At 36.3% G+C, this 22,581-nt stretch overlaps 1 protein-coding gene across 7 annotated transcripts in view; it reads right to left on the reverse strand.

Moving 5' to 3' along the window:
* Positions 1 to 22,581, reverse strand: part of HPSE2 (heparanase 2 (inactive)) — a 760,216-nt gene that overhangs the window by 385,443 nt on the left and 352,192 nt on the right. The window lies entirely within an intron of this gene.

Genomic DNA, 22,581 nt, shown 5'->3' on the forward strand with positions numbered 1-22,581 from the left:
TGTAGGGAAGCGGTGGAATCCCTACCCATAAAAAAGGAGCAGACAGCTTCCTGCAAACACTGGCAATCCTATGAGTTCATCATTCTTTCTGTGTTCTTCCTGAGCAGCTGCTTGCAGCCTGTGCTGAGACCATGAGATTGTGAGGAGAAGAGAATGGAGGCTCAAATCTGCAGCAAACAAAGCAATGCTCCTGGGCAGGAAGAAGTAGGTCCTCCAAGCTGTCTTCAAATAAAGGAGCAACATTATTGACCAGAGAGAATAGCAACAGCAGCAGTTACAAATCCTTTGCTGGCATGGCAAAGAATTTGTAAAAGAGAATTGACCACTTAGGACTGGGAAGGCAATTTTAGGACTATCTAAAAAGACAAATTCTAAGAATAGAAAATACTTCTCACAATTCACGAGACGGAAGCTTTTAGTCATACTGATTTTACTGTTTGTTTTTTTTTAAAGTAATACTTGAACATGGAAAAAAATCAGTGGTACATAAAGATATACATATAGTGAAAAGTAAGTCTCCCTCTTATCTCTGGCCAATTCCTGAAGGTAACAATTCTTATTCACATTCTGTAATAGTTCTGCAGAGTAATTTCCATGTAATTATAAGAGTATTTATATAGATAGATTGAATAATAAAAATGGCAGAGAGTATAGAGTAATTTAATTTGAATATTCATTTTGTAGCTTGTGAGAGAAAAACATCTGAGTTACACATATGAAGCTGTTGGAGGTTAATAAAGGCTGATTTGTCAAGGTCATAAGCCTATAAGAGGAAAAGCCAGTATCAGATCGGAGAAACCAGGCCTGGAGTAAGACCTAAGTCTAACAGGCATGAGTTTATACAAAGGAAACAACACCCATCATATTATTTAGGGAAGATTTTCCAAATCTTCAGATAGCTTGTAATCATTTAAAGGGGCAAAAAAAGAGTCACTTAGTTGTGACCATGACCTAAATCCATGCCCTATAACCTTAGCCACATCATGGCAGCTTAAAGGAGTGATTGATGATTCTTTTTTTGCACTTTGTGAGTTGGGGATCTGGTGTTTCTCAAAACCCTAAAATATTCTAACTAAAAACCGTCCTAAGAAAAAGGAAATGTTTCAATTTGAAATCCTTAATTAAAACCACATTCATAATTCTAAGTATTTAAAGAGAAAGTTAAAGAAGAAATTTACTTTTGCACATCACAGAGATTATAATAAACACAGAACCTTGCCAAAAGACATGCCTCCAGCTGCACTGAAGAAACATCAGAGTAGACCAGCACTGCAGCTTCAGCAAGAGAAAGACTGAAGGCAAAGTCATGTACAGAAAGGCAAACAACCATAATGTAAAACTCATGTTCCTTGTTGGAAGAGAATTCTGCAGAAATGCATCTTACACACACACACACACACACACACACACACACACACACACAGAGAGAGAGAGAGAGAGAGAGAGAGAGAGAGAGAGAGCGCCACAGTTGTTCCCCAGTATTAAGTCAAAATTTTTCAGCTGCACATCTATTTTCTTGAGGTTCACCAAGGCCACAGATGTTTGCTCCATAAAAACACTGCCAATTTGGGGACAAGCTCAATCAACTTGTGCCTGAAAATGATTCACATGGGTCTTTATACTGCAGAGCTCATTACTTCAGGGATTTCTCAGAGCTCTACATTCCTGGCTGCCTGATCCAATATGGGAATGCATATTTATTTTGCCAGGATATACATCATAGAAGAAGAAAAAATTTCCAAAATTCCTGTAATTCCTAAGATATCTATTGCCTCAAATATGGGATGATATACCTGTTAGAGAGAAAAGCAGATCCAGCCACCAGTTGGAACAGGAATAATGCTTCCTGGTTTCTCTATTAAAATTGTTCATGGTGTATGTACTACGTTTAGAAGTTTATACAAGAAGCTAGGAAGAAGGAGGAAGTACTATAAAGAAAATCAAAGGCTAAGAGCATCTCTTACAGAATACAGATAAGTGTAACACCTTAAAAAAGCTACTAAGCACATAGAGGAGTAAAAACAAAACAATAGATGCTCAGGCATATTCCTGGGACAGGGCTCCATTTACCAATATCCCTGGCTTCTATTACTATGTACATGCTGAAGTCTTCCGTATCTTACTGGGACTTTCACCTGAGCCCTAGACCTGTGTATTCATTACCTTGATGACTCCACGTGGATATTTCATAGATATCTCAACTGCACTGTGTAAAAGTTGAACTTACTCTTCCCCAAATATATTCCTTCTTCAGAGTTATCTCTTCACTAAAAAAATAAATAAATAATAAAAAATAAAAATAAATAAATAAAATCATCCACCCAATTACTGAAGACAGAAATAGGGATGTCATCCCTCATATCTCTTTCTTTCTTCCCTCCCCAGGCAGTTAATTTAGCACCCAATTTATCTCATTCATCTACTTCTTTCCAGCTCATCATACAGTAATCCAGTTTCCATAACCACTCACTGGGGCATCTGCGTTAGCCTGCTAACTGATATCTCTACCTCTTGCTCATTCAAATTCATTCTTGACCTGAAGCCAGAGGGATCTTTTAATAATATATAATTGATTCAGTCACTTCTTTGCTTGAAAAAAAAAAATCAGAGGTTTCCTATCACCACTGGGGATAAAGCATCATATTCTCAACATGGCTTACAACCCTCTGCATGCTCTGATTCCTGCATCATTCTTCAGTTTCATAGTAGCTCTTCACCTGTCTTCTATTTTAATTCTAATCAAACTAAACATTTAATTGCTTGGACATACTAGAATCTCTCTCATTTCTAGGTCATTGAACTTTCTTGTTCTTTAGTCTGGAACATTAGGTGGTTAGGTCACCTCTAATCTCTTATTCATCACAAGAAAGTCCATGAGATAAGTTACCTACCTTATCTGTCTTGTTCAACTCTTCCATTATAGCATCTAGAACAATATGATATGCACATGAAAGATGCTCAATAAACAGTTGCTGAATGAATAAATGAAATTTTTAGGTCTCAGCATAAATATCACTTCCTCAAGGCTTCTATGACTCGCAAAGAAAAAAATTACATCCCTTTACTGTATACTCCCATAGCATCCTGTACATGAGCTGTGACCCTGAAACCACCTACAGGAAATAAGTTGAAGACATTTGTTTCCCTTTTTTCAGTGATGGTCCTGTGCTGCCTGTTATCCAAAATCTAAACTTGATCTACATTTTTGTCCAGTTTTTAGTTGTTTTAAGCCAGGTGCATAATTCTAGTTCCCATTATTCCATCTTGGCTGCAAGTGGATGTTCCAGGTCAGTTTTAAAGACTAGAACACACATACTTTCCTTTGTAATTACTATACATTAGCATTCTCTGTGGTTTAGATTCTATTTCCGCTCGAAGCTATCTTGATATGCTCTTAAACCTAGATCCTAATTTCCATTGGGTTAAGATTTTATATTGTTTATTTCCGAATCCCCAGAGCCCAGAGCAAAGAAACATGGTAGACACTGAATAAATTACAAGTTGAATATAAACTACCCTAAAATATTCTCACTCATTGCATATCTGCTACCCAACCTAAAATAGGACATAGGCCTTGGCAAATCACAAGCCTACAAATAACTGATACATTGCTTTTGGAAGTAAAAAAAACTGCATAGCTGATTTTTAACTATTTAAATTCTTTATTGGTTTACTCTTCATCCTGATTAAATCCTACCTACTATTTAATATATCACATTTCCCACTTTTGAAAAACAGCTAGCATTTATATTGTTATGATTTTCCAGATATCATACTAAGTATTAATTGACTCAGTCCTCTCAATAAACTTTTGAGATAATGTCTATTATTATTCCTTCTCAATTGATGAGAAACTGAGACACAGACTGGTTAAGTGAAATATCAAGATGACACAGCTAGAATACAATGGAGCAAGAATCTAGATATAGACAGTTTGAGTACTTTATCACTACCTAAACTGATTTCTAGTACTTTTACTTCCCAACAGGATTACAGATGGCTTATAGTAAAATGTTTTATTAAAATACAAATTTAAAATAAAGTCATAGTTAGAGAAAGCATATATTTCCTTTAAAATCTAAGCTGATATGTTGCTATTAAAAAACATTAATTTTAGTTCCAAGTTTACCATCACTTAAGAGTAAAGAAAAATTCAATGAGTCCACCAAATAAATTTTATTTTATAATAAAATGAAGGAAGCTAATTCATCTTCTAAAAGGAATTAATATAGTGGGTTCTTATATAATAGATATTTTACGACAAAATAAACCATGTTTTTGAAGATGTTTTTATGATAGTCAATAGCATTCCCTATAATAAAGCCAATGTTCAATTAACTCCAGAGATATAACAACAACAACAACAAAACTAAATGAAAGCATATATGCAGGATAATAAGTAATAAGACTCAGATAAATATCCATCTGTTAGTTTTATCTGGTCTGAGAACAGAACTTAAAATACACAGAAAGGTAGAAAGAGCTTATTCTTCAGCTCATCTTCTTCAATCCATAATGAACTAAGCTAAGATCATGGCAATAGTCATGTTATTGACATTTCAGGACAAAGATCTCTAGTTAAAGCATGTAGTGAAGATGTTCTATTGCTACTGCTTGCCAAGAAATCCATATGCTTTGAATATTAATCTATAACTAGCAAAGCTGCCATTTTATTGAGAAAATAGCTAGAAAAACCTGCCCTAAGTTTGCTTGGAGATGGGTTACAGGATGGCACAAAATAGGTTCAATATATTCCTTAAAAAGTAAGATAGAAAAGATGAGTTTTAGGTAAGGAAATTAGTTGATTCCAACTCATTCATTACACAACAAATATTCATAGAGTTCTTGCTTCCTATGTTCCAGGCTATGTGCTAAGTCCACTGGTCACAAATATCTCTAGTTGCATCCAAGTTGCTGAAAATGACATTATTTTGTTCTTTATATGGCTGAATAGTATTCCTTTGTATATATGTACCACATCTTCTTAATTCATTCATCCTTTGATGGCTATTGTGAGTAGTGCTGCAGTGAACATAGGGATGCATGTGTCTTTTTGAATGAATGTTTTGTCCGAATATATGCCCAGGAGTGGGATGGATGGATCATAAGGTAGTTCTATATTTAGTTTTCCAAGTTACCACCACACTGTTTTCCATGGTGGTGGTACCAATTTACATTCCCACCAACAGTGAAGGAGGGTTCCCTGTTCTCCACACCCTCTCCAGTATTTGGTCAGATGGCCATTCTGAACTGTGTGAGGTGGTACCTCATTGTAGTTTTGATGTGCATTTCTCTAATAAGTAGTAATGTTGAGCATTTTTTCACGTGCCATCCACATGTCTTCTTTGGAGAAAGGTGTATTTAGGTCTACTGCCCATTTTTTGATTGGACTTTTTCTTGCTGTTGAGTATATGAGCTGTCTACATATTTTAGAGTTTAGACCCTTGTCTGTTGCATTGATGGCAAAGATTTTCTCCCATTCTGTGGGTTGTCTTTTTTTCCTTTTTTTTTTTTTAGTGGTTTCCTTTGCTGTGCAAAAGCTTTTGAGTTTAATCAGGTCCCACTGGTTTATTTCTCTTTCTATTGTCCTTATTCTAGGAGGTGGATCAAAGAAGATGTTGCTATGATTTATGTCAAATGTATTCCTCTGGGATAGTATCTGGCCTTATATTTAGGTCTTTAATCCATTTGAGTTTATTTTTCTATATGGTTTTAGAGAATGTTCTAATTTCTTCCTTTTACCTGTAGCTGTCCAACACCACTTTTTTTTTTTTTTTGTCATTTTAGGGCATATGGAGGTTCCCAGGCTAGGGGTCTAATCAGAGCTGCAGCTGCCGGCCTACGCCAAAGCCCACAGCAATGCCAGATCTGAGCCACGTCTGTGACCTACACCACAGCTCATGGCAAAACCGGATACTTAACCCACTGAGTGAGGCCAGGGATCCAACCCACAACCTCATGGTTCCTAGTCGGATTCATTTCCACTGTGCCATGATGGGAATTCCTCAACACCACTTACCGAAAAGACTATCTATCCTCTACTGTATGTTCTTGCCTCCTTTGCCATATATTAGATGACCATAGGAGCTTGAATTTATTTCTGGGATTTCTATCCTGTTCCACTGATCTATATGAATGTTTTTGAGCCAGTACCATACAGTTTTGACAACTGTATCTTTGTAGTATTGTCTGAAGTCATGAGGCCTGGTTCCCCCAGTTCTGTTTTTCTTTTTCAATATTGCTGTGGCTATTCAGGGTTTTTGTGTTTCCATACAAATTTTAAAATATGTTGCTCTGACTACAGATGTGATAAATTCATTTAAGTAATAAATAAAATAAAATAAAATATGTTGCTCTGGTTCTGTGAAGAGTATTATTGGTAATTTGACAAGGATTGCATGGAATCTGTAGATCACATTGAGTAATATCATCATTTTGATAATACTGATTCTTCCAATCCAAGAGCATGGTATATCTTTCCATGTGTTCATGTCATCATTGATTTCTTTCATCAACGTCTTACAGTTTTCAGAGTACAGGTCTTTTGTCACTTTAGGTAGGTTTATCCCTAGATATTTTATTCTTTTTGATACTATGGTAAATGATATGGTTTCCCTAATTTCTCTTTCTGATCTTTCATTGTTAGTATATAGAAATGCTACAGATTTTTGTGTATTAGTTTTGTATCCTGTAACTTTACCAAATGCACTGATGAGCCCTAACAGTTTTCTGGTAGTTTGTTTAGGATTTTCTATGTTTAGTATTATGTCATCTGCAAACAGTGATAATTTTACTTCTTCCTTTCCAATTTGGATTCCTCATTTCTTTTTCTTCTCTGATTGCCTTGGCTAGGACTTCTAAAACTATGTTGAATAAAAGTGGTGAGAATGGACATCCTCATCTTGCTCCTGATATTAGGGGGAATTCTCTCAGCTTTTCACCCTTGAGAATAATGTAAGCTATAGGTTTGTTATATGTGGGCTTAATTATGTGGAGGTAGGCTCCCTCTATGCCCACTTTCTGGAGTGTTTTTATCAGAAATGGGTGTCAGAATTTGCAAAAGCTTTTTCCTGCATCTATTGAGATGATCATATGGTTTTTATACTTCAATTTGTTAATGTGGTATATCATACTGATTGATTTTCAGATATTGAAAAATTCTTGCATCCCTGGGATAAATCCCACTTGATCATGATGTATGATCCTTTTAATATATTGCTGCATTTGATTTGCTAATATTTTGTTGAAGATTTTTACTTCTATGTTCAACAGTGATATTGGCCCATAATTTTCTTTGTGGTATCCTTGTCTGGTTTGGTACCAGGGTGATGGTGGCCTCAGAGAATGAGTGTGGGAGTGTTCCTTCCTCTGTAATTTTTTGGAAGAGTTTCAGAAGAATAGGTATTATTTTTCTCTGCTATTTTTTTCTTCTTTTCTTTCTTTTTTTTTTTGCATTTTAGGACCACATGCCAGCATATGCAAGTTCCCAGGCTAGGAGCCAAATTGGAGCTGCAGCCACCAGCCTACACTGTGGGCATGCAGTGCCAGATATGAACGACATCTGTGACATACACTACAGTTCGTGGCAATGCCAGATACTTAACCCACTGAGAGAGGTCAGAGATTGAACCCACATCCTCATGGATACTAGTTGGGTTCCTTACCACTGAACCACAGTGAGAACTCCTTTTCTCTAAATTTTTGATAGAAATAGCCTGTGGATCAATCAGGTTCTGGGCTTTTCTTTTTTGGAAGTTTTTAAATCACATTTTCAATTTCAGTACTTGTGACTGGTCTGTTCCTATTTTCAATTTCTTCCTGGTTCACTCATGGTAGTTTGTTCCACTGTAAGAATCTGTCCATTTCTTCTGGGTTGTCCATTTTATTGACATATAGCTGCTCATATTAGTTTCTTATGATCCTCTGTATTTCTGTGGTATCAGTTGTGATTTCTCCTTTTTCATTTCTAATTTTATCGATTTGAACCATGTTCCTTTTTTTTCTTGATGAGTCTGGCTAAAGGTTTATCCATTTTGCTGATCTTTTCAAAGAACTTTTAGTTTCTTTAATCTTCCCTATATTTTAGTTTGCCTCTATTTCATTTATTTCTGCTCTGATTTTTATGACTTCTTTCCTTCGACTAATTTTGGGCTTTGTCTGTTCTTCCTTCTCTAGTTGTTTTAAGTGTAAAGTTTGTTTGTTTAATAAAGATTTTTGTTTCCTGAGATAAGATTGTACTGCTATAAACTTCCCTCTCAGAACTGCTTTTGCTGTGTCCCATGGGTTTTGGATTGTTGTATCATCATTGTCATTTGTTTCTAACTATCTTTTAAATTCTTCTTTGATTTCTTCAATGACCCATTGGTTGTACAGTAGCATATTGTTCGCCTTTCACAAGTTTGTTTTTTACTTTTTTATTCTTTTTAGTTGATTTCTAGTCTCATAGCATTGTGGTCAGACAAAATGATTGAAATAAATTCAACGTTTTAAAATTTACCAAGGCTTGATCTGGGGCCCAATATGTTACCTATCCTGGAGGATGTTCCATGTGCACTTGAGAGCAATGTATATTCTGCTGTGTTGGGATGAAATGTTCTATAAAAATAAGTTAAGTCTATCTGGCCTAGGATGTCATTTAAGGCCTGTGTCTCCTTGCTGGTTTTCTGTCTGGATGAACTGTTCATTGATGTAAGTTGGTTGTTAAAGTTCCCTGCTATTATTGTGTTGGTGTCAATTATTCCTTTTATGGCTGTTAGCATTTGCCTTATATACTGTGGTGCTCCTATTTTGGGTACATATACATTTACAATTGTTATATCTTCTTAGATCCTTTGATCTATATGAAGTGTCCTTCTTTGTCTCTTTTGACCTTTAGTTTAATGTCTGTTTTGCCTGATATGAGTATTACTACTCCCACTTTCCTTTGATTTTAATTTGCATGTAATATTTTCTTCCACCCCCTCACTTTCAGTCTATATGTGTTCTTAAGACTGAAGTTGGTCTCTTGTACACAGCATATATGGGGTTTTGCTTTTGTATCCATTCAGCCAGTCTGTGTATTTTGGTTGGAGCATTCTATTTACATTCAGCGTAATTATGGATAAGTATGTATTTATTGCCATTTTCTTAATTGTTTTGGGTTGTTACCTTGGGTCTCTTTTTTTCTTCCTTTCCTCTTTTGTTGTCTGCTCTTACAATTTGCTAACTATCTTTAGTGTTGTGTTTGGATTGATGTTTCTTTTTTATGAGTGTGTCCATTATAGATTTTTGATTTGTGGTTCCTGTTAGATTTTGATATAATCATCTACATGTGCACAGAATTGGTTTTGGTTGCTGTTCTTTTATTTTCAAATGCATTTTCAATGTTGTGCATTTGTCCTCTCCATGACTCATGCTTGCTAGTTTTGATATCACATTTGCCAATGGGTGATTTTCTACCTTTATAAAGTCTTCGCCTTTATCAGTGTGTTTTCCTCAATCATAAATTTTCTTGTTTATAATTTTGGCTTTTTCTTTTCTGCCTAGAAAAGTTCCTTTAGTAGTTGTTGTAGAGCTTGTTTGGAGGTGCTGATTTCTCTTGGCTTTTGCTTTTATGAAAAGCTTTTGATCTCTCCATCAAATCTGAATGAGAGCCTTGCTGGGTAGAGTATTCTTGGTTCTAGATTCCTCCCCTTCATCGTTTTAAGTATATCTTGCCACTCCCTTCTAGCTTGCAGTTTCTGCTGAAAAATCAGCTTTTATCCTAATGGGGGTTTCCTTGTATGTTATTTGTTGGTTTTCTCTTGTGGCTTTTAATATTTTTTCTTTGTATTTATTTTCTTGACAGTTTGATTAGTTGTGTCTTGCTGTGTTTATCCCTGCTTTATCCTGTGTGGAAATCTCAGTGCTTAATTAACTTGACTGAATGTTTCCTTTCTCATATTAGGGAAATTTTCAACTATAATCTCTTCAAATATTATTTCTCTAGCCCTTTCTCTTCTCCTTCTGAAACCCCTATGATGCAAATGTTGGTACACTGAATGTTGTCCAAGATGTCTTTTAGACTCTCCTCAATTCTTTTTATTCTTTTTTCTTTATTCTTTTCTGTAGCAGTGATTTCCACCACTCTGTCTTCGACCTCACTTATTCGGTTTTCTGCCTCACTTATTTGGTTTTCTGCCTCCATTATCCTGCTGTTGATTCCTTCTACTGTACTTTTCATTTCAGAGATTGTGTTATTTTAGTTTGCTTGTTCTTTAAATCTTTTGGAACTTTCAAAAATACTTCTTGTAACTTCTCTATCTGTGCCTCCATTCTTTCTCCAGGATCTTGAATCATCTTTACTATCATCACTCTGAATTCTTTTGTAGGTCGATTGCCTATCTCTTCTTCCTTTAGTTGTTTTTGTGTGTTTTTGTCTTGTTCCTTTGTCTGAAAGCTATTTCTTTGTGGTCTCATAATGTCTATCATCCCCTCAACAGCAGGTATGTAGACACAGCAGCTGGTACCCAGTCCTGGAGTTCTCAGGGGTGGCAGAGGCTCATGTGTACCCAGAGCACATGATGGGAGCAACAGTATTATGCTACCTCCCCTGGACCCAGGTGGCTGCTAGGAATGAGGTCTGTGAGAGAGGCGGCAGTCGTTCACAGTTCACAGGATTGCTTTCAGGGGCAGAGATGGCACTGGCTCCTGAAACCCCTCCTGCTACCTGGTTGCTTTCAGGACCATTTCCTGTACCTGGCAACATCAGCAGCTGCTTCTGTAGCCCTTCCATTTGCTGGGAAGGCTCTTAGGAATGATTTCCGTAGCTGCAGGAGCAGGTGTCTTTCCATAGCCACTCCCTTTGTTTGGCCATTTTTGATTGATTATTCTCTGTAGCCCCAAGGTGGGGGCTATTCCCTAACTGTTGCTACAAGTCTCTCTCTGTAGCTGTAGGACCTACGCTGTTCCTATGGTTCCTCTCCTTGCCGGGCTGATAGCAGAGTGCTCTCTGTAGCCTCCACAGAGCAAAATGTGCTTTGGGGGCCCCTCTTGGCCCCTTTGGCCAGCTGTTCAAAATATACTGATTCTGCAGTCCCCTGCCTGCCTGCTGGCAGAGCTTGTGCTGGCCCACCAGGCCATTTGCGACTCCTGGGCCATGTGTGCTGTTTCCAAAATCATTTTGCCTGCCCAACAGGGCTTTCACAACTCTCTGAGACTTCTGCACTCTTTCAGCAATGAACTTTGCCCATGACCTTCAGCATCCCCCACCTGGCTGCTGGCAGGGGGCATGGGCCCTGTGTTATCCCAGAGTTCCCTCTACCTGCTCCAGGTTCTCTGTCATCCTAAGGGCAGAGGGCTGTTTCCCAGCTATTGCTAAGTAGCAGCTGCTCCAGGGTGTATCCTGGAGCTGGAGCATTTGGTGTCTTACAGCCTAAGAGCACTTTCAGGGAATGAGGCTATAGTGGGGGATCTTATCCCTTCCCTCCAGCACCCTTTAACAATGATGGCTCACCTCCAATCCCAACCTGTTTTCCTCAGCTTACACCCTCAAATGTGGTCATTCCAGACTCTAGTCCCTCCAGGCTGTCTCCATGTGACCAATCCCAGTTTTTTGCCCTGCACAGCCAACCCCAGATCTCTGAGTCTGATCTCCAAAGCTAGAGTTTTAGTTCCCAACATCTGCCTGCACCAGCATATTGTTGTGATGTGTCAGGGTGATGACACTGACCACTTGTTGAGGACTGTTTACCATTTTAACTGCTTCACATCACTTGCTATTCTCATCCAATACTCTAAAATTCCTCCTCTGTCCCAGCTGATCTCCTCACTGGTGGCGGTACTTCCCAGGGTGCAAAAAACTTTTCCTCTTTCCAGCTCCCTCCAGGGGTGCAGGTCCCATCCCACTTCCTTTCTCCTTTTCTCTCCTTTTTTCTTCTTTCATTTGTTCTATCCATTTTTGTGAAGTTCATCTTGCTCTATCATACTCCTGGGGTCTTTTTTCATCATTCAGCAAATTTTCTGTGTTAATGGTTCCACATATAGATGGATTTTCAATGTATTTGTGGGAGTAGGTAAGCTCATGTCCTACTCCTCTGTCACCATCTTCTCCCCTCTACATTGACCATTTAAAAATTTTAACATAAACTTAATTTCCTAAATGGAAAAATTATCATCACTTCCCAGAAATAAATTCAAAGGTTAACACTTATTGAGTATTTGCTAGTGCTTGGTACTATTTCAAATTCTTTACATGTATTAGCTCTTTTGATCTCCACATGAACCCCATGAAGTGGGGCAATTGTTAGCTCCATTTACAATTGAGAACACAGAGACTCAGACAAGTTAAGCAACCCACCTCAGACCTGACAGCAAGTAGGTAGCATACCCTGATATTTTCAATCCAGGCTGAGTAACTTCAAAGCCTATCTGCCTAACCCCAAAATATATTGTTCTGCAAACAAAGATACAGATGGGGAAAATATTATTACTGCCTGCCTTTTGAAGTACTTGAGACCTATTTAGCTAGTGCTTAGCTAAGAAGATGTACATGATATAAACAGAACTGAAGTAAGCTTGAAACTAGAATAACTTCCTTATTACGTGATTCATATCTTATTTAATGTCATGTCCATGATCCATATGAAATTTATTCATATACAACCTAAAAGTATATGTCCTATACTTTGGGAAATAAAACTCCAGCATTAATGAGGTTAAATAGGGGCCCCTTTGACTATGATGGCACTAGGAAAACTAAGTGTTATCAAGTTTGACCATCTCTGGTTAATCTACGTGAAAGAAGCAGATGCTGCATAGTACCCTTTCAGTGAAAGCCACACTCTGATATTTTCTGGATGTAAAGGTAAGAAATAATTTGGGTCTTCAATTATCCATAAGTTTCATTCATAACTGAAAATCTGTCATGTGCCAGAAACCGTCCTAGGTCCTGAGTGACAATGATGAACAAGACAGCTTCATATTCTCACATGGTACGAAATAATATCTAGAACTTGCTGTAGTTTTCTTGGCACATTTCAGATATCGTTTTCTTAGATATTCCAGTTAGAAATGTCAAGGGACAATGGTGAGTTGAAATTATCACTGCTCAAAATGTTGGATTTTACCCCTGGTGGCTCATGAGATGATCCTGGGTAAAGAGGAAAACTTTTAAATTTTACTGTGAATTTTAAAACATAACTATAATGTCAAACCTGAGATTTTATAGATATAGGTGAAATAAATATAAACATTTCAGTAAAAAATTATAAGTTGTTTTAAAGAAAAATATTAAGTGAACAATTGAACAGATGTTGAGCAGATATGGCAAAAATCATGAAGATGGTATATTGATTGAAGTTTGGGAACATCTGGCTCAGGTTAATCCTGGGATTATGTATCTCATGTTGACCACCAGAACTGAGCCTAGTAATCTCTCCACCACAGGAAGGAAAAGAGGTCATTCTTTCAATTCACAGGGCTGGAGACAGAGTGACACAAGATGCCCCTGTATTTCAGTACATTTAGAGGCATTTGCTTGTATTTTATTTCTTAGTGAGGGGAAAAAGTTCTTCCTTGTTATCCAGGATGAATACTTTTTTTCCTAACTAGTCTTTAACTATAGCCATAAGAAGGCTAGAATTCCTAAACAAAATACCTAAATAACTGATACAATGTTAGATAGAAAAGAAAAAGAGCATCTTGGTTTTTTTATTTGTTTTCCCTCTCTGAATAAAGGTAGGGAAATAAACAAAGAGAGAGAGGCAGATTCATAGATTTTTAATGTTTGGGCCACACATACATCTTTACTTTTTTGTATTTATTATCTTACATCTTCAATGAGTTCTCATCTTTTTCAGGTTTTTCACTCCTAGAGCTAAGATTATTTTCAAAACAGACGTGGTCTCAATTTTACTGATAAGGCACAGTGAACTACTGCTCACATAGTTTTCAACTCTACCAAAGATAGGCAACATTTTACCTGCTTTTCTGCAGTAGCCAATTTCCTGGAATCCTTTGCTCAGGCTGTTTTTCAGGTTGGAATGACGTGCCCTACTTAATCAGCATGTCTAAATTCTTCCTCCAAGGTACCAATTAAGTACTACAGTATCATGTTTTCAGCATGAATTTAATAAATATCTGCATAAGCTAGAAATGAATTATCTTTAATATGAATACAATTATACGACATAATTATCTCAACTTTAAAATATCTGCTATTAAATTATAAATAGTATCATATACTATTAAATTATTCCTCCCTCATGGCTTAGTGGTTAACGAATCCGACTAGGAACCATGAGGTTGCGGGTTCGGTCCCTGGCCTTGCTCAGTGGGTTAGCGATCCGGCGTTGCCGTGAGCTGTGGTGTAGTTCGCAGACGCGGCTCGGATCCCACATTGCTGTGGCTCTGGTGTAGGCCGGCAGCTACAGCTCCGATTTGACCCCTAGCCTGGGAACCTCCATATGCCGCAGGAGCGGCCAAAGAAATAGCAAAAAGACCAAAAAAAAATTATTCCTCCCTCATGGCTTAGTGGTTAACGAATCTGACTAGTGTCCATGAGGACGCAGAATCGATCCCTGACCTTGCTCAGTGGGTTAAGGATCTGGCATTGCTGTGATCTGTGGTGTAGGCTGCATTTGCAGCTTGGATCCCGAGTTGCTGTGGCTGTGATGTAGGCCTGCAGCTACAGCTCCAATTCGACCCCTAGCCTGGGAACCTCCATATGCCACGATTTATGGTCCTAAACAGACAAAAAAGACCAAAAAAAAAAAAAAATTCCTATATGTTAAAGAACTAAGTTATTTTAGCTAAAAAATACACATGATTTTTTTTTTTTCTTAGGATTTCTAGCCCTTCTGTGAATGTAGGAAAGAAAAGTGTCTGGTTCTATCCAGCCCTGCTGTAAGAGGGTAAGGACCTCATTTGGGTGCAGCTCCTAACTGTTCTTTCCATATCAACTATGCTAAGATGTAGTTGAGAGAGTAGTGTTTTACCCGTTCTTAACCACTCCTGGGTGTGTATAGATCAGAATTACATTTTCATGAACACAAAAGAATAAACCATGTATACAGTCAAAATTGTGTTTCTTAAGCATCTATGCTCTGCATACACTTTCTCATGATAACACCACTGCAGAGTAGGTAGAATTATTCCCATCATGGAGATATTGAAGGTAAGACTAAAAGAAGTGAGATCACTTTCCTAAAGTCACTGCACTAAAAGTGTCAGGGCCAAGATATAAACCTAGATCATATCATATCAGGCTCTAAAGCCTATATTTTCCCCATTACTATTGTCTGCTTCTGAGAGGTTCTCAAGGACACTGTGGCTTCAGCCCTAAATGCTGATAAACTGGTATTCTGAGAGCCGGCTCCTATGTTCATGCCTATATATATATCTCAGCTGTCTTGTTTGCCAGTTAAACTATATACTCATGAATTTGGGTTCTGATCATGAAAGGCAATGTAACAAAAAAGGACAACATTGGATTCTTGAGTTCTACTTGAGTTTCAAATTCACAATTAACCATTTATTCACTGGACAGCCTTCATTCATTCCTTTCTGACAGCCTTTTGCATAACACAATAAGATAAATAATTTAGACCTGCCTCTCCTAACAAAATGGCATTTGCAAGAACTATTTTTTCCAGATCCGAAGAATTGAAAGTTAAATTACAGCATCAAAGACAAGCAAGAGTATATAGTAAAGTCATATTCCTGATAAACAGTCATCTTTTTCCTGTCTTAGAGCTCTAACTCAAGTTGCCTCAGCTCGTTGTTCATTGATTATTGATCATTACATGATGTAGAGTGTCAATACCCCCCCAATAGATTAAAGAAGGAAACTGAAGCCCAGAGGAAAAGAGACATGATCTCAAGAACATACAAGTATTTAGGAAATTACATATATATTTGTCTTTTCTAGGGCCACATCCGTGGCATATGGAGGTTCCCTAGTCGGATTTGTTAACCACTGAGCCATGACGGGAATTCCTAGGAAATGATATATTTATTCCAAATTTGCTATAAGGGCTCTCCTTGGACACTGCCTTCTGAGCCTGAGACACCTTATTTTAAACAGTTTCATTGGTGATAAATCAAAAGCAAGTTGGAGCCAAGTTAGTAAAGAAAGTCTGTGACTAAATGAATTAATTACATTTGCAGTTTCAAAAAAAAGAACAATTCCTGATGACATTATAGTGAAATTGATTTTCTTCTGACAAAGCTTTAACATAACTACCTGAAGCTAATTCTCCTGGACAAAAATGTTTATGTGTCTGACCTCTAATAAGAACTACTTTAAAGGGATTAAAACTCATTTAGACATTAGAGTTCTAATATATTTGTTTTTAAAAAGGTTCTTGAATATTTTAGTTTGGTATCTAATAAAATTTACAACAATAAACAATAAATAAGAATAATAAATAACAATAAGAATAACCAAGCATTGCACTTAATACATGTTGTCTTATCTGATATTCCCAAAAGGAATTCCTCCACGAGAGTTAATACTTTGGACAAAATTCTAGCATAAGCAGATTTTTGCATATCTTTCCTTTTCAATGAATATATTCCAAAATGTGTTGATTTTAAGCTCCTCCTATTAGAGATATTAGAAGTAATAATAATAATACAGAGAATTGTTAGAAAATGATAAGACAGCACAGAACTTAATTGAAAGAAATATTTTATATATCTAGATTTTGGAGCAAGACCTCCTCAAGGATTAAAAGATCATGCCTTGTAAACAAAATATATCCTACTACTAAGGGTCCTTTAGTGGTTTTTTGAGCCCTGTGATGGATTTAGATATTTAAGTGGCAAGTAGAAGCTAGAACTAACTTCAAAAATTTTGTATAATAAAGTGATGAGGAATTTCTCATGGAAATTCTGATAGAGAAAGGAGCCAAAAAAATCTAAGAAATGTAGTGGAGAAAAAATAAGGGAAGAAAATCCTTAATGGTAGCAAGGTTAAGAAGATATTTTAAAGATGAGAACATCTAATAAAGATTTTGAAGGTGTTGGGTATGGAATGAGTGAGATAAACTCTCCCTTCAGCTCCTTCAGGAAATCAATAGCCTCTACATCGTTTGCTGGTGCTTTAGAACAAGTGAATTTAAGGGAGAAGATGAGAAAGTTCCATTAGCTGCCAAATTCTACATCCGTAACTATTCAAAGATATGCAAATAATGAACAGCTGATATGTGAGGTACTCTAGAAAAAGAAGGACAGTGTTAGCAGTAAAAAAATTGTTAAAATATTGGCAAAGCAGGAGTAGAAATGTTTGCCATGTTGCTTTGAAGTATGTAAAAGAAACTATAGAAAATAAATCCAGGACTTAGAACCATATGCTAAATTTATTAAGAGAAAAGAAGTGAAAATATGTGGAACAGAGGCTGAAAATATATACTATGGCATTGACAGAGCTAAGGTCTAGGAGAATTAGGAATTGACTACTCAGTTCTGCAGAATATATTAAATTAAGGCTATTTGTAGTTTTATTTTAAATTTTGTTTTTGTGTTTCTATTCAAAGTATCCAAGTATTTTCACCTCTGGAACCATGTTGATACTCCAAGACAGAGTATACAACCTGAAGGTATTGAAAGTTTAGATAAAAGACCAGCTATAGAACAATAAACTTCTTTTTAATATCCATATTATCTGCATAAAAAGCATAACCAATTTGAGTATCTTGTTAAAACTTTAGAATGAGAAGAATCTGAAAATTTTCTTTTGAGGTATTAATATTAAAATACACAAAGAATTTTATAAAGATGTTTTTAGATGAGTTCTTAGTCCTCCTAAGACTTTTTTGCCATAAGTTCTTATATTTATCAATTACAAATCTCTTGCCACATATTTAAAGAAAAAAGACTGAAGAAAAAATATTTTAAATATTCACATATTATATGTATATTCTATACATGAATTATATACATAGATACATCCAAAATATATAAGGTAAAACCACATTTGCTTGGACTAAATAAAAGGTATGTCAGTCTAATCTAGTAGAATATACTTAGTGAAGATCCATTATTTTCATATATGCCTGACTCCACATAAATTTATAGAGCATTTATTATGTATAATGTCTTAATACTATAGCAACACATAATTTCTAGCCAGAAGGAATTAAAGGTCTACTAGCAGACAGAAGAGATGTATGATATTGACTCAAACACCAAGCCTGTAAAGAAAGTAGCACCATAGGAAAGCTCCTTCAAAGATTTGGAAGGTTCAAAAGAGAAGGATAAAATGATTCACTGGAAGGCACAATATGTTTCATCCATAAAGTAGAACTGAATGAACATGAGTTCCTAAACATGTTCCAGGCAGGCTTAGTGCTAAGTACTGGAATGGCCTGATGAGTAGAGTTATCAAGATTAGAAATTGGAGAAAACGGGTGAGAGGATCAGAAAAGCACAAGGAAAGATTGATGTATTTAATGCAGGGCCAGCAGAGTATGGTTTCTTGAGTACTTTGTTAATTCAGCAGGGAATGGGAGGGCAGAACATTTCTAAGGAGGTAAGTGATAAGATGAATCATAAATTTGGAAAATATAGTAGTATAACTAACTGCCTAAAAATAGTTTCCAATTTCAGTGGGTCTCATTTATAATTAGTCATATTCATATGAAGACAAACCATATGGTCAGATCCTCCTCAATCTTTTGCTTCTAAAAAAGGCAAAGCAGAGACTTTATGGTAGAGACAGCACAAAAGAATGCCTCAGTGCCATTGTTTAAAAAGTCACAAATTTCAAATCATTAAGATACTAAATAGTGAGTTCTCCTGTGTAACAAAATCTATAAATCACCTCTGATTAATATTCTATAGAACACAATTATACAGTATAAGTTTTTCTTTTTCTCAGGTCAAAGTTAGGAATCATAATATCAGTTTTACTACTGCATGAATTCCAGGATTCGCACTCAATTTACCTGTTTCTTCAAGTCCTTAGCCCTCTCTGTTTCTGCAGTGGGAAAAAAGTCGATACTACATACTGGCTCTGTTGTTGTGTAAAAGAACTAAATAGAATTGGTAAAGAGGTCTGAGACATTGAGAGTGCTAAATTAATTAATTAATAGCATCTCTTAATGCAGATGTTTCTCTGATTTAAAAAATGTGAACCATGTGGGGCAACATAGGATCAGTGAGTCTATTAAGTGGGGAGCAAGAATGATAGAGAGGCATTCTGAAGCCATGTGATCAGGGAAAAAAAAGAGCATCTGAGATGAGGCAGGAGTTCAAAAGTAAAATAGAAGTAATCCAGAAAATATTCATGGGGGTAAGCTTTAAAGAAAAACCAGAAACTAACAGAAAAAGCAAAAGGGGAGAAGGAGGCAAAAATGATGCATCTTGAAGATATAAAGGGAGAACCTACCAAGGGGGAAAGTAAGAGAAGCTGCATGGGAGAAAGAAGAAAAACAAGCATTTGCCAAACTTGGTACAAATGTATCCATTAGAAAACAAGAAAAGTAAGCCCTGGTGAAAATAATATGATGAATAGAAATATAAGGAAAGCAATTTTATAATGAAAGTGTAAATACCAAAAAAGACAGGTGCAGAAATTAATGAATAGAGACAGACCTTTAAACACTGATACGTCCGCATATGGGCACACACACACATACAAATATCAGGGTAAACTCTAAAAAAAACCCCAGCAGTACATGGTAATCAGCCCTGAAGGAAATTTAGTAAAGAGCTTCTTCCTTCCATTATCTCCATGTTTATTTTCCATTGAAATCTGTTGATGACATTTTATCACTTACATTCTCACATTTAAGGAAATTGCTTCAGCAAAACTTAGAGTCATTGTTCAGAAATCCCTTTCTAAAGTCAGAAAAGGATATTTTTGTCTACTTATTAAAAATGATAATTATAATTTACTATCCCAATTTTTGTGCTAGGAAATTCAGTGAAAATGTCAGTGACTGTAAATCAGAGAAGAAACCATAGGGAAATTAAAGATAGATATCACGTCACTTCTTAATTATCTGTTGTGACCCTAAGTAAGTCAGGTAACTTCTCTGAGCTTCAGTTTTCTCCTTTGTAAAATGGGACGATAATATCTTGTGTTTGAGGGTTATGTAAGTAAAGGTATGTTAAACACAAATCTGGAATATTAACTTCTCAATTACCCTCCCATTTCTCATCTTCAAACCAAGTGGCAAAAATACACAGAAACACATATAACTCATTTGTATATCAAAAGCTGTTTCTCTATAGACCATAAAGCCTTAGTAAATCTCTTGTTAACTATGAACAAGGTATTCCTCTACCAAAACAAGGAACTGATGGAAGCCAATTAAATCTGACACTTGTTTCAATCTGGAATTGCTTAAAAGATATGTGAAAACAAGTCACTGGAAGCCACATCCTCAGAATTAGTAATCTCACCGGTGATCTCAGTGTTATATCCATCATTTCCTTTTCTAAAACAACATGGATTTTGATTTCAGATTTTTTCTCTTACCCCTTCTCCAATAAAAATTAACCAGAAATGAAGTTGATTCAGATTTTTAAACTTTTATTCTTGGGCTTTCTCTGCAACATTTATAGTTGGTATCTGTGGGTAAGGACGAAGTAAGAACAAGAAACAGAACCACAGAAGGAAAACATGAACAGCTGGATGACATCGAAGTACACCTCAAAGGGCATTAGCTCAGGGAAACAAGGATCCCAGGTTGGTCTTGGACAGGTTACTTCACTCTTCTGAACTTCTACTTATTAATCAATAAGATGCAATTCCAGAAGTTCTCTTCCAGCTCCAACATTTAGATGAACTATAGGGTATCTTTTGCTTTCATTAAATTAACAAGATTAAGTGGAGCTGGGACAGAGGGGAGGGGAATACATTATGTTATCTAAGGTTCACAGTTTGGGTGAACAAGCCAGGGTGGAGAACTACTCCAGATTAATAAATTCTTTGGAAGAGTAATTTACTAAAATACATCCAGAACATGAGACTCAGTCAGAGAGCAGCTGCAAGATGCAGTTTTACAGCTTTCCAAATGGTGGGATTTCAATGCCTATTTAGTTATATTGTTTAACAGGATTATCTTATCTGTAAAATAAAGACAATAGTGTAGCTAACTGAAGGGGGTTATTGTGAAGATTAAGTTCAGGTAGAGGCCTGCTCCACTCACAAACCAGAACATGAGAGTGCTGAAAACATATAAGCCATTATTTTTTATTATGTCTTGGCCCAATACCTCTATTCCTACTGATTTATCCTTAAGAAATAATTATAGAGGAGAAACAAGGTATTTGATGAGATAATTTATGGTATTACTGATTGTAGTAGGGAAAAAAACTGCAAAATATCTAAATGTTTGACAAGTGAAAAGTGATTTAAAAAACTGATAGAGAATTAAGAATCCATTGAAATTATTATAAGGGGTAGATGACATCATGGGAAAATATTTATGGCATAATGCAAAGTGAAGAATTCATAATCCAAATGCTTGGACATTATGATTTCAATTATATAAAAATGTACACACATGTATATGAGAACTAGAAAAGAACACAGAAAATGAAATGAGTTGATATATTTGGATAAACTGGGTTATTCCGTTTTTTTCTTTTACAAAACTTTTTTCAATATTAGTGTGGCACTATTATATAATGCAATTTAAAAATTAATTCAGTAGATAAAAACAAATGAATGAAACAAAGCAAAAGAAAAAAATCTTCCAGGTGAAGGATAACATTAGTAAATGATAGTTTGGGTTCATTTCAGGTTGTAAAAGGGGCACCAAGCCCAGGACACCCTAATAGCTTATACACTTCTGCACAGGAGGACTAGAGGTTATGCTTCTGTCATGGCTATTTTACTGACAGGGCTAGATTTTAAACTCCTCTCGTCACTCTATTTAATATAAACTGAATATCAACTGAACTTAGAAAGAAACAAACAGAAAGAGAACTATATCCAAATTGGCAACAATAGGCAATGAAAAACATTAAAGTAGCAGACCATCAAAATTTTGAAGTGATTCCCCTAAGCATGGAAGGGTTAAGAATAAAATGAATAAATAATTCAAATCATACAGAATCAGTGCAGCTGAGAGAACATAGATGTGGAACATTCATTTCTAATTGATTCATGGAATGTGAGTAATGGAATTAACAGTTGTTATATTCTCTCTCTCTCTCTTTTTTTTTTTTTTTTTTGCCCTTTAGGGCTGTACTCTCGGCATATGTAAGTTCTCAGGCTAGGGGTCCAATCACAGCTGCAGCTATTGGCCTACATCACAGCCACAGCTACGGGGGATCCAAGCCACATCTGCGACCCACACCACAGCTCACCACAACGCCAGATCCTTAGACCACTAAGCGAGGCCAGGGATCAAACCCACATTCTCATGGATACTAGTCAAGTTCCTTACCACTGAGCCATGATGGGAACCCCAACAGTGGTTACATTCTTATGAAGAGTGTGAGAGAATTATTTATACTTCCAGCATTTTGTCACAAATCTTTCAGACAAAAAAAAACGAGTAACAGGGAGCATTAAAAGAAGCTGAGCAAAATGTTGAAATACTCTTCTCAAAATAAAGTGAAAAGAAAAGTAAAATGGAAAACTTTAGTAAAATAAATGCCATCAGA

This window comes from Sus scrofa, chromosome 14 (assembly GCF_054392235.1).
Source record: "Sus scrofa isolate SSC_HxYL_T2T_F1_AM1 chromosome 14, Sscrofa_HxYL_maternal_Yorkshire_Landrace_v2.0, whole genome shotgun sequence".
Taxonomy (NCBI): Eukaryota; Metazoa; Chordata; class Mammalia; order Artiodactyla; family Suidae; genus Sus; species Sus scrofa.